This window comes from Colias philodice, chromosome 29 (assembly GCF_061535455.1).
Source record: "Colias philodice isolate Cphi_HAF_F1 chromosome 29, ilColPhil1 Martin Lab GWU primary, whole genome shotgun sequence".
In the NCBI taxonomy this organism is placed as follows: domain Eukaryota; kingdom Metazoa; phylum Arthropoda; class Insecta; order Lepidoptera; family Pieridae; genus Colias; species Colias philodice.
The window spans coordinates 4,113,580-4,126,480 of NC_143114.1; the positions used below are offsets into that span (position 1 = coordinate 4,113,580).

Sequence of the window (12,901 nt, forward strand, 5' to 3'; positions counted from 1 at the left end):
TGTATTTTTGTACGGGTTTTTTGAAGCGTATTAAGTGTTCAATATTTTTGAAATCGAATTATTCTGTACGGATATGATGTGGTGGTATATTTGTAGTGCGTTATATTGCAAATATATAAAGAGCGGTTGCTAAATCAACACTAAAGTTCAACTATGTATGTTATTGTCGGAACCCGTTTGGCCCGTTACCTGATTTCGATATAATTTTTACACAATTTACTTTAGTTGGTAACTTGAAGGAAGTTACATATGACGTTGTTCAATTAATTATATTCATGTATTCGTTGTGTTTTAGATTTTGTGGGTTAAAGCGTGATTTACGTACTTAGCGGTTTTAGTACGTTAAGTGCGAACAAATTGTTTCATACTAGCTGTGCCCTGCGGTTTTACCCGCAGTGCTCAACTCCTGTTGGTCTTAGCGTGATGATAGCTATAGCCTATAGCCTTCCTCAATAAATGGGCTATCTAACACCGAAAGAATTTTTCAACATAGGTATATGGTATATGTACCTACCTACAAATTATTTCATATTCTACTAGTTACCTATATAGATTTCTCGTGTCGCGGTGTTTGAAGTTAAACTCATCCGAAACAGCTTTACCGATTGTCATGAAATTTTGTATGCATATCGAATCTGAGAATAGGACAAGATCTATTTTTTTCTTACCCCAAAGTGATAAGAATAAGGTGCGAGAGCGTTTGCCGGGAAAGCTACTCTAGGTACATAAAATTTTAAGTAATAAAAATTTTCATTCAACAAACAGGGACCTAATAGCTGCATTTACCCTAATATTAAATCAAAGAATTTTGTTGAACTGTATAATTTTTTTTAAATAAGCAGTGGTAGGAGTAATTCAATGTAGGTAATAATTTTTTGGTTTTGCTTCTTGGTGTGTTTTCTGCTTGAATTTAATAATTATTATTTTTTTTTTTAATTTAAAGTTTTTAAAGAATATATTTTTAATTGTGTTTGGTTACAATAACATGTCACGTGTGTAGAATTGACCGCCTCCCTGGTACAGTGGTTGACGCGTGAGCGTAGAACCGAGGGGTCCTGGGTTCGATTCCCGGTGGAGATGAAGAAAAAAATGTTTCGCTCTGGCAGGACACAGAAGGCTGATCTTGTCCCTAAATAAAATCGATCAGTGAAACAGATGTATAATGCATCTGCCCCTTACACCACTTGGGGACATGTGACTTCACTTTGCGTAGAATTAATTATTAATTGAATCGATCATACTTACAAGGATATACTTGACTAAATATAAATTAATGAATATACAGTACTAACTTATAAATAACTACTAGATTTCCGCCCGCGGCTTCGCCCGCGTTTGCAAAGGAAAACCCGCATAGTTCCCGTTCCCGTGGAATTTCCGGGATAAAAACTATCCTATGTGTTAATCCAAGTTACCCTCTATATGTGTGCTAAATTTCATTGTAATCGGTTCAGTAGTTTTTACGTGAAAGAGTAACAAACATCTATACATCCATACATCCTTACAAACTTTCGCCTTTATAATACACTCACCGGCACGGAATCTTGGCCACTGCAAATTTTTGGGTAAAATAGCACTATTTCTTTTCTACTACAAAATTTAATAAAAATTTAATCAAAACTAGTTACTTTAATGTTTTTACTAACTTTTAGTAATAATTGGAAGTTTATAAGAAGTACTACCGCGTAGATATGAATTAAACAAGAATTTACGCTTTTCCTGTGAAATTTAAATGATTTCTTAAAAAATGCACAAAAATTAGAAAGAACGTTTCCATAAAAAAAATTGAACTTTTTAATATAGGGTGTTTCCTTCTCTTTCCTTAAACACTGTTTGCATCCAGTCTGGCATACTCTAGAAGACATTTTTGATGTCCACTCGAGCTATAGTATACCAAACGGCCCCAGCTGTATTTCTAAGCTTATCTAACATTGGTGCTGGGTTGGAATCGAACTTAATGTTTCTTTTAAGCATGTCCCAGATGTGTTCTATTGGATTAAGATCCGGGCTACGAGCTGGCCACTCCAATTTTTCAATAATAACCTCTTGAAGGTACTCTTATACGCATCGTACGACACGCGGACGTGCGTTATAGTGTATTAGTAGCAAATTTTCTTCACTTATAAACTTGTAATAGGGCTGAACATGTTCCTGGAGAATTTCCTCAATGTACCTGATCATATTTAAGGCATTATCTACGATAACTAACTCCGTGCGAGCATCGGAACTTATACCTCCCCATACCATTATTGACCCTCCATGAAAAATCGCAGTTTGAGTGTGGTGATGGGTGAAAAACTCTCTTCTCGTCTCGTCTATACTGACTCTTGGCTATCAGAAGCTCGTAAAGTGCCTTAGCAGTCATCTGTAAACACCTCACGAGCGCACTGGCTGTGGGTCCAGTTTTCATGTTCTCGTGCAAAACGAAGACGTGCTTCTCTGTGATGTCTGAGGAGTTCTGGACGGCGTGCTGGTCTGCAAACCTTCAAATTAACTTCCTTCATTAGTCTTCTCACCGATTGCTCACTCACATTTATTATCCTGGTGTTTTAGAGCCGGTGGTGTATCTCAAAAACTGTCAGAAAGCCATTTCTGAGTATCTCTTGAACAATAAACGGGTCTTCTCGAGCTGGTGTGCACCTCATGCCTTCATTTCCTGGTCTGCACGTGTAGCTACCAGTCTCCTGGTATCTTCTCCATGCATAGTGCACCGCTGAACGTGGTACGTACTGAACATTAGGTACTTTACGTTGCGGCAGTCATTGGTCTAACATTGTGATGGCCTGAGCAGGTTGTTCAGATGTTAACGGCATTTTTTATTGTTTGTTATGATCATTGACTACAGTACAACAATAACAATATCTTAAAACGTCATAAACGATATCGAAAAAAGTTTTAAACGAACAATTCGTAACTTCGGCTTAACCGCACAAATCACAAATTTCGAGTAACTCTTAAAAAGTGGTAAAAGATTATTCTCAGACTTAATGATTTCTTACCATAAAATTAAACAAATAATATGTTAACATATCTGCATACAAAAAAATCGTGAAAAACACTTCAAACTTTTTTTATCCGCAAATTTGTAAGTGGCCAAGATTCCGTGCCGGTGAGTGTATAATATATGTATATGTATTAGATGTTTCCGCCTGCGGCTTCTCCCGCGTAGTTAGCCAAAGAAAAACCCGCAAAGTTCCCGTCCCCTGGGATGTCGGGGAAAACCTTCCACAGATAAAACCTTATTTCCTTTCTAAGGTCTCAAGCTATCTCTGTACCAAATTTCAACCAAATCGGTTCAGTAGTTCAGGCGTAAAGAAGAGACAGACAGACTTTCGTATTTATTATATTAGTTACGATTATTTTCAGTTATAAATACAAATTTATATTTATTTATATTATTTTTTATAAGCAGAAAAATTATATTAATCTAAAATAATATATAATTCAGAGAAATAAGAAAGCGTAAAGATTCGCTGTTAATTTTTTTACGTAATTTTCACGTAGTAAATAAGTTTTGATTTTAAGTATACTTTGTAACACATAAAAAATTTTTGAAGTGAAACTTCTTTATCGGGGTTGGAAAAAAATTGAGTGTAACATTTTTTTCGTTACGCGCCATCTTTTTCTTATCCCTACCACGCGTGATTCGATGTATTTCTGTAAAGTTTCATATAGTGAATTATTTTTTGAAAAATAAGGTCATAAAGAAGTTTCACTGCTTACGTGTGTACACGCACACATTTTTTCTTATTCATGTTAACTTTTATGAATAGTTTTTTAAAGTAACAATTCGAATGAATTTTTTTTTTATTTTATGTGTCCAAAAAATAATTATTACGATAAAAAATTTAAGAAGCACGCGCATGTTGCATGGCTTACAACTATAGCAAAAAGTGTTGTTACAATTTTTCGTCTTAATTTCGCAACGCGCGATAAGGAACTTCGTTCCAAAAAATACATCAAAATCTGTTGACTAGTTTAAAAGATCTTATATACAAACATACAGACGCGGGAAGCGACTTTGCTTTATACTATGTAGTGAAGTGGATATAATATATTTTATTTTGCATGTCAACGATTGGCCAAGGTCACTGTACGGTAATTGACATTAAGCACAACGCATTTGCTACGCTGCTTATTGAGATGGGTCCTTCGAGTTTGCGATGTATTCTGTGTACCAAATGAGATGGTGTTAATGCGAATGTGATTGTTGAGTTATTGTTCTATTTCTAATAATATTGTAAACTTGTTAACTATGTATGTTTGCTTCTCTTTCACGCAAAATCGGATGATCGAGTTTGTATGAAAATTTTACTTAATATAGGTACGAACATTATCATTTTCGACATAGTTTTAAATATAAATTGTTTCTAACTAAACTATTTACGGAAAATATTGGTGAAGATAAGAATTTATATAACGTCATTATTTTTATTATGTGGTTTTTACACGAAAAGTATATAAAATACAATTTTATAGCAAAAGTTTATTATACTACTAGCTGTTGCCCGTAGCTTCGCTTGCGTGGAAAACATAAATTTTCATGGTGTAAACTTTCATCCCATATTTTATCCTCTTGAGGGTAGAATTGATCGAAATCCTTTCTTAGAGGATGCACTACGTGTTAACATCTATATGCCAAATTTCAGCCCGATCCGTTCAGTGGTTTTGGGCTGTGCGTTGATACTTAGATCACTATTTCAGTCAGTCAATCAGTAAGTTACCTTTGAGGTTTATATATTATATTATTGAAGTGAAACTTCTTTATCGGGGTTGGAAAAAAATTTAGTGTAACATTTTTCCGTTACGCACCATCTTTTTCTTATCCCTACCACGCGTGATCCGACGTATTTCTGTAAAGTTGCATATTATAGACAATTATTTTTTGAAAAATAAGGTCATAAAGAAGTTTCACTTCTTACGTGTGTACACTAGTACACTTACTTACTTACTTACTCCTCTGGCGCTGAAACCCCAAAGTGGGTCTTGGCCTCTGAGACGAGAACTCTCCATCTTCCCCGGTCCTGAGCGGTCTCTTGCCAATTACACTAGTACACGCATACATTTTTTTGTAACAAGCTTCTCTAAGCTTCACCTGTATGTTTGTATGTAACCGACTCCTTTACTCGATTTAGGCCCACTTTAAACGGACAGATTTAATTCAAACTTTGTACACTTATCAAGGATCGGTGAAAATACAATAATTTCATGAGTTTAAAGCAAGTTTTGAACTTTCAAGGTCGCGTCAGGGCAATACCGTCACGTCATGACTCATGGAGTAAGTCGACGATTTTGGTGTCTTTGAATCTTGCCAAGGAAGTTTCATTTCAGACACATGTGCTCGGCACACCGCTCGCGCTCTTTTTTTAGTTTTTCTTTTAGCTATATCAACTGATTGTTTTAACGATTTTATGTTATGACTAGATTTCCGCCCGCGGCTTCGCCCGCGTTTTCAAAGGAAAACCCGCATAGTTCCCGTTCCTGTGGGATTTCCGGGATAAAACCTATCCTATGTGTTAATCCAAGTTACCCTCTATGTGTGTGCTAAATTTCATTGTAATCGGTTCAGTAGTATTTGCGTGAAAGAGTAAACAAACACACACACATCCTCACAAACTTTCCCATTTATAATATTAGCAGTATAGGATTTATGCGTTTGCGAATACACCTTACGTAAATTGGACAGATAGTTCCATAGATTAACATATACAAACATACGTGTTTTAATCATGTTTGTGTAGTTAGTGAGGGTTTTTTTATATTTTTTTATAATCTCTGTTTAGTCTTACAAGTAAATAAGATTAAAATTTATGATGTTTTTTTTTTCACGTATGATAATATATGTGCCTATTTTTTCCTTATTCAAGCAAATTTTTGATGACGTTTTTAATTACGACCTTATAAATATAAATATTTATCTAAGAAATTACTAGCAGTGCTCCGCTTCTGTTGGTCTTAGCGAGATGATATGTAGCTTATAGCCTTCCTCGATAAATGGGCTATCAAACACCGAAAGCATTTTTTCAATTCGGTCCCGTAGTTTCAGAGATAAGCGTGTTCAAGCAAACAAACTCTTCAGCTTTATAATATTAGTTTAGATTGTTAGAAAAACGTGTATTCCGAAACGTCGTAGGACAAGTCCTTATAAATTAGCATAAATAATTATTTATGTATTGTAATCGTATATTTTTTCGTTATTTCCTTATAATTTATCTAAATATCACGCGCTCCATTGATGTATTGATGGGAAATTGGGAATTATTCAAAAACGATACAGTAGTTTTATACCATAAACTTTTTTTATAAAGTAGGTATTTTTAAGAATTAACAATGTGGTACCGAATTAATTAAAGGTAAAAATAAAATTTGAGGTAAAAATAAATTATAAGGGCCGTTTCACAATGGAGTAGTTTCTTGCTTCATTTTAAATTAAATTCATGTTGCTACGATACTTCATTTTATAGTTATTAATTTTAGACGATATACAGCCGACTTCTTAATTATTGATAATTCATTTGATTAACGTTTGAGAAAGCGTATATAAAATATTTCAGCAGCATATTTAAGTATGATTTCAGACGTTCTTAACTTCAAATATGTACTCAATTCAGAAAGCGGCCGATAGACAAATTGATTATGGTTCAGTTTTCAAACTGGATAGGTATATATTTTCTGTATAGACAGACCACTCGCTACAGAAGTGCCAATAACAAAATACATATATGAAAAAATATGTCAAGTGGCTGTCGCTGGCCACCAGTGACTGTGGTCGATGGCCCGTTTGCGCCGATCCTAATGTGGAGCTGCCATTAGGGCGGCTGTACACGGACCGCTTCAAGCAGTTGAGACCGACGGCTTGAAGCCGCGACCACGCGGTGAACTATAGACATTCATTCACTGCCGTACACGGACTGACTGATCGAGCAGTCCGTGTACGTCGCTCAGCCGCTAACTGCTCGAGCAGTCCGTGTACGGCCGGGCTTAAATACCTTCCGCGATTGTGAACACACCCTTTGCAACACGTCGATAATGATAAAAGAAAAACTTACATTATGACGTTAACCAATAATATGACTATCATGAATATTATTCATTGATTATCCGCTGCTTTGCAATTTTAATGAAGAGATCGGAATGTTCCTGTGATGATAATGTGATTTTTCGAAATTGAAAAATTCGTTTTGTATTGTGTGTATTTTTTTTACACGCTTTATATTAGCTTCACCTGTATGTTTGTAACCGACTTCTTTGGGCGCGATTTTGACCCACTTTAAACGGCCAGATTTCGTTCAAACTTTGTAGATTTATTGAGGACCGATGACAATACACTAATTTGATAAAACTTTCTATTTTTTAGTTAGGTTTTCTATAAAAAGCGTGGTTTTTAGTTCTTTAAACTATTATTATTATTTATTTGATGTACTGGAAGTGGTTTTGGATTTTGTGAAATGAGTAACGTGTGTATATTTATGTGGTTATTTTTATTGAAATTGTGTGCGTTTTAAAAGTGTTCACACAGGTTTTGTGTTTCTTTTGAATTTACTTCAGTAAAGTATTAAATTGTTAATGCGAAACTTTGTGAGGATGTGTGTGTGTTTGTTACTTTTTCACGCAAATACTACTGAACCGATTACAATGAAATTTAGCACACATATAGAGGGTAACTTAGATTAATGCATAGGATAAGTTTTATCCCGGAAATCCCACGGGAACGGGAACAATGCGGGATTTTCTTTGAAAATGCAGGCGAAGCCGCGGGCGGAAAGCTATAGTAGGTATCTATTTCTTAAATTTTCGCGTTCATTATTTATACCTCTGATTAGGCTTATGGTTTCTTGTAAATTTGATTTAAAAAATATCGTGTTAGTAACAAGAAAAAATATAGGTAACTTAAGGCTGCAGTCTAGCAAAATTGCGTTTTCAACAAGTTATTTGACAATTTTTTCCCGGCTAATGAAATGATAAACTGAATTTTTTTTTCTTGTTTATCAATTAGTGTTATATACGCAATGCGCGTGAATTTTTTCACATTTGTAAAGTTACTTTATGTTACCTTAATCAGGCCTTCAAGATAAGTCTCTTTCCCCCAAAGACATTTCGAGCTAAGTTTGTGCACTCACTACGTTGCAACCGATTACAATTTACACAATCTGATCAGCGCATTATTATCCTTATATAGTCATTATTAAAAACTGCTGAATACAATTGCCGAAAAACTTATGATTTTCCTAATTAGAACGTTATAAATTCATTAAATTTCCCATTTTTTGCCTTACAAAATCTATTGATAAATACTGCTAAAAGTTATTGTTTCCATTAAGACGATACACAAAAAAAATCTACTGCTTGGCGGGCGGAGTCTAATAGCTCGCTATCGCGAACGCGGGTGTGCGCGAAGTCATTCTTGCAAACTCGCCGCGCTGCCGCTGGCCGACTCGGGACAAACATGTATGGAGTCGTCATACAGTTATAATATTCTTATACATATATTTAATTGTTGATTTATTGGTTTTATTTTCTTGCTTATAAACTAATAATCTTCTTTTTAACAACTACTTAGACATTATTAATAATTATTATTATTTCGTAATGTTTACTTTATTACAAAATAATACAGGTTATAAATAATATTTAAAATAACAAAAAATATTGTTACTCTGAAAAAATGAAATGGTACTCAATAACGCGGACTACTGAATGGATTAAGATAGAATTTGATGCTGACGTAGATATTACGTCATGCCCAGAAATGAAAGGTAATATTTCTGAAAGAAGTTATAAACCCTAATTCTTCCCAGTCAAAGTCAAGAGTGGAAGATATCACTAATACAGTACCTAAAACTGATGCGAAACTTTGGATGTTAATTTGTATATTTTTTTGTTAGTTGTTACTTAATCACGTCAAGACTACATTACCAATTTTGATAAAATATAGCTAATTGCCTGGATTTACACATAGGATACTTTTTATCTGAACTGAACACTTCTGTGGGATAAGGCAGGATTAACGATATAATCTAATTCCACGCGGGCAAAGCCGCGGTCGGAATGATATTTTTTTAAATAAAAAAATTGTTTAAAAAAACACACAAAATATATTGACGCATGTATTTATTTTTTGCACTCTATTATAATTGTAATTATTCATTACAAATAATCAAAATAAAATAGCCAGAACAAAGTTAGGCCCTGGTAGGGTAGGTAGGCAGGTACAGCAATGTGAGACGAACACTGGCTTATTTATACCAATAATAATGTATTATAAACATTAAATTAAGTTTACAACAAAAATACATAATATTAGCTAATGTGAAAACGAATCAACCAATCATCCTACAACAATGAAATGTGTACACAAATATTCATCCAAATCGGTTCATGTGATTAGGAGGAGTGACTGCAGCGCCATCTTCCGGGCCCAATTATGTTTCCAGATCACCCAGGAACTCAATTTAATATACTTACACAAAATTTTTCGAAATGAAAACTCACATTACTATGTAAATATGAATATAAACCTGTTTTAGTACTAAGCAATTTCCCGCACAGGTGTAGTAAGTATAAATGAAATAAATATCAACATCAAATTCTTTATACAACATACTTATCTACCACCTACTAAGAAATGTAATTCTTGAAATTTTTTCGTATTTTTTTAAATATAATACTACTCCAATGAGCTCCTGTTCCATATTACGGCCACCATACTTCCACTAAGTTCACCATGATTTTTTATTTCTTTGCACTTTGTTGCTTTTTGCTAAAAATGGAATCATGCGATAAAACCAGTAGAGCGTTGATAACATACATTTTTGACTGAATAAAAGTACTTACGAAGGAGTGGGTTCACATTGTGAACAATCAGTGGGTTTATTTTCCTTCTGGATTCCGGATTTCTGAAAAGATTATCTATGCTATAAATGAAAAAAATCTTACACATTCGTTATGTACTTAAAACAGGGGTACATATCAAACATCGTCTATAATACAATTATCATCAAATTTAAAATAAAACCAACTTACTTCATTAATTTGTTCCAATTGTAAGCATTCTTTTTCCTCCAACCTTTATGTTTCTTCTTCTTATTTTCTTTATTGTCCCCATTTGTCTCATTTTGTCTTATCGTGTTGTCACCCTTTTTTACGATTGCGCGAGCGACACAAGTTCCCCGTGTGACGGCCGTAGCGGGAATGACTCGTGCAGCGATCGGGGTAGGAAGGTACAGGGCGGCTCTCGCTATATTGGCTGGTCGCGCGCTAATTTCAAGTATTTCTTGTTTATTTCAAAACCATCGTATATTTCAAAATTCTAACACGGTAGACGTATAGGTTGTATATTTTATAGTTAATATCCAAAAAGTCGTAACTTTACGTTTGTTATTTTGAAGATGCCAGAGATTAAAAAAAAATAACAATGATAACTTTGTATTTTTTTTCTATCGAGAAAATATCATGGAATCATGTTTCTAAAACGGTAGACGTATTGTGTTACTATTGAACTTTCTTGTCAAGAATTTTCATCACGACAACTTTAATAATATAAAAATTACGAAGGTTTGAAAAGGGCCGTAAATGTTAGAAAAATTAATTCATCACCTTAATTTATTCGAGTTGGTTGAAGACCAATGAGTATTAATCCTTTAAAAAAATTTTTTTTTGAATTTTGATAATTCTTTAAATATTAAAAAAATATTTAAAATAATTAGGAAAAATCCTAGCGAATTTCTTTAGTCGCGCTCCTTGGGCCGGAGCGTTCTGACGTGTGCTCTACGCTCGATTTTCCTTCATACCGAAGTGAAAGTTGCTCTACTTCATTAAATTTAATATTTTTGTTAATTGATTATTTTTATCTTAGTTTTGTGCAAATATTCGTATTTTTAAACATTTGATTTCGATATGGAAAATAAACGAAAAAAATATGCGTGTTACTATGTACTTACTAGAAAAAAAATTATCTTCGAACATAAAGTTAATGAAACCAAATACATTACAAAGGTGATTGGCAACAATTTCTTTATTTTACGGGGTTTCAGTAAAGGGATGTATGTTTCTTTTAAACTAAAGTAAGCTCATAAATTTTCTTATAATATATATTTTTTTGAAGTTCCAAAAATGTTTATTTTTCGTTTGAGAAATACGAAATATATTAAATTATATTGAGAACTTGAACTTGGGACATACGGGGAAAATGATTTGTTTACTCCAAAATTCCAAATACATATGTCGAGGTGTTTTTTTTTTTCTTCTAGTCATTTTAAACGTAGCGGCATGTTGTTTGATTATTAATTTTGTAACTTAAATACAGGATGTTGGTTTTATATTTTGATCTTACAGACGCGCTGACAAATTTAGTCCACCATTTCTAGTTTAGTCCACCAACTCTAAGTACCAATATTAAAACGAATGGATTATCATCACATCATCAAAACTCAGATGTAATGGAAGATCGCAATAACATGGAAAATTCAATGGGTGTTGAGAACTAAACAAACACAAGTAACAAGTAAAAAGAGCAACTATGGAGTTTCTTGCCGATTCTTCTGCGTAGATACTGCTTTCCGAATCGGTGGTAAATGTTAAAAATATGTACCTAATGACGTTTCAAAAGTGCTTCTAGAAGAAGTCTAATTGAATAAATAAATGTTTGAGTTTGAGTTTTGAGTTTAACAGAGACGCGAAGAATAAAAAAAGAGGACGAAAACGATAATTCGTTGATGCTTTCCCTTTTCGACGTATTGTTAGGGTACATCACCAATCTGCAAAAAACAAAACTGATGATTCCCAATTGCTGATTAAAAATGAAAAACAAATAATCGACAACAGTGGTGAAAATTTGCTGATCACAATGAAACATCCTTCAGTGGTAGCAGATTTACTCATTTCAAATGTATCGGTGAACAGCGTAAAGGAGAGGAGGACAGGAAAACATTATGAATGTGGATGGTGGATTGTATACAGGGTGTAATCGATAAGTATGTGCAGGCGATTATGACGTTATTATTGCAGGTATCAAAAAACTTAAAACTGATATCGAAATTACTTTACCTAATGAGCAAAATGACAATAATAACTTTTTAAAAGTATAACGAGAAATATCTAAAAAAATTACTTTATACACTCCCATATCAAAATGGGAAAATGGGACTAGTAGAAGTTAAATGTCTAATTCCGGCAAAAGACATGAATGCGGAAGATGCGGTTAAAAAAAAATTTCATATTTGAAAAAAAATATTACAATGCAAAAAATAACACTTTTGTCATAGATAAGAATCATGACTATTTTTTCTAAATTCAGGGACAACTAAACGTTGCAGAAACAGAAGTCTGCTTATTTGCTGTTTGGACTGGAGTGAATAATTCGTTAAAAATAGAATATATAAAAAAAGTATGTAACGTTTAGGCAAAATAAAATGATGGACCATTATCAAGATTTTACATAAATTGCCTACTGTCAGAATTGATTGATTCGAGACTTCAGCATTCGATGCCCATCAAGGACCCATCCTATATCATTCAAGCGATTGAAAAAAAAGAGATAAATCCAGTGCAACCGATAAAGCATCAGAATGCTAGCAAAAGATTTATTAGGTTTATCAATATAAATCTATATATTACACATAATATAATAAATCTGTAGAAGACGCGAAGACTGACATCCGCGCGGACGGAGTCGCGGGCGGAAGCTAGTCAGAAATAAATATCTTTTGTTTTCATTTAACACAAACATTACATTTTTTTTTTATTATATACAAAATTTGTTTATCCGTTTTATTAGTTAAACTGAACAACTTTCACTAAGAAACTTAGGTCGAAAAAAATGTATAGAGTTCTGCATTTTGTATGGAAAGCTTATTTTTTTTATATTTCGTCCAAATTTCTTTGTAAAAGTTGATCAGTTATA

At 33.6% G+C, this 12,901-nt stretch overlaps 1 protein-coding gene and 2 long non-coding RNA genes across 4 annotated transcripts in view; 2 read left to right on the top strand and 1 right to left on the bottom strand.

The window, feature by feature from the left end:
* ATPCL (ATP-citrate synthase) overlaps positions 1 to 12,901 on the top strand; it is a 62,243-nt gene that overhangs the window by 11,264 nt on the left and 38,078 nt on the right. The gene's annotated exons all lie outside the window — the stretch shown is intronic.
* The window catches only part of LOC149475905 (uncharacterized), a 65,624-nt gene that overhangs the window by 2,684 nt on the left and 50,039 nt on the right, over positions 1 to 12,901 (top strand). The gene's annotated exons all lie outside the window — the stretch shown is intronic.
* Positions 9,111 to 10,247, bottom strand: LOC149475906 (uncharacterized). Its single transcript, XR_016318005.1, has 3 exons — positions 10,024 to 10,247; positions 9,835 to 9,896; positions 9,111 to 9,760 (listed from the first exon to the last, which is right to left on the bottom strand). It is a non-coding gene; the product is annotated as an uncharacterized LOC149475906 (long non-coding RNA).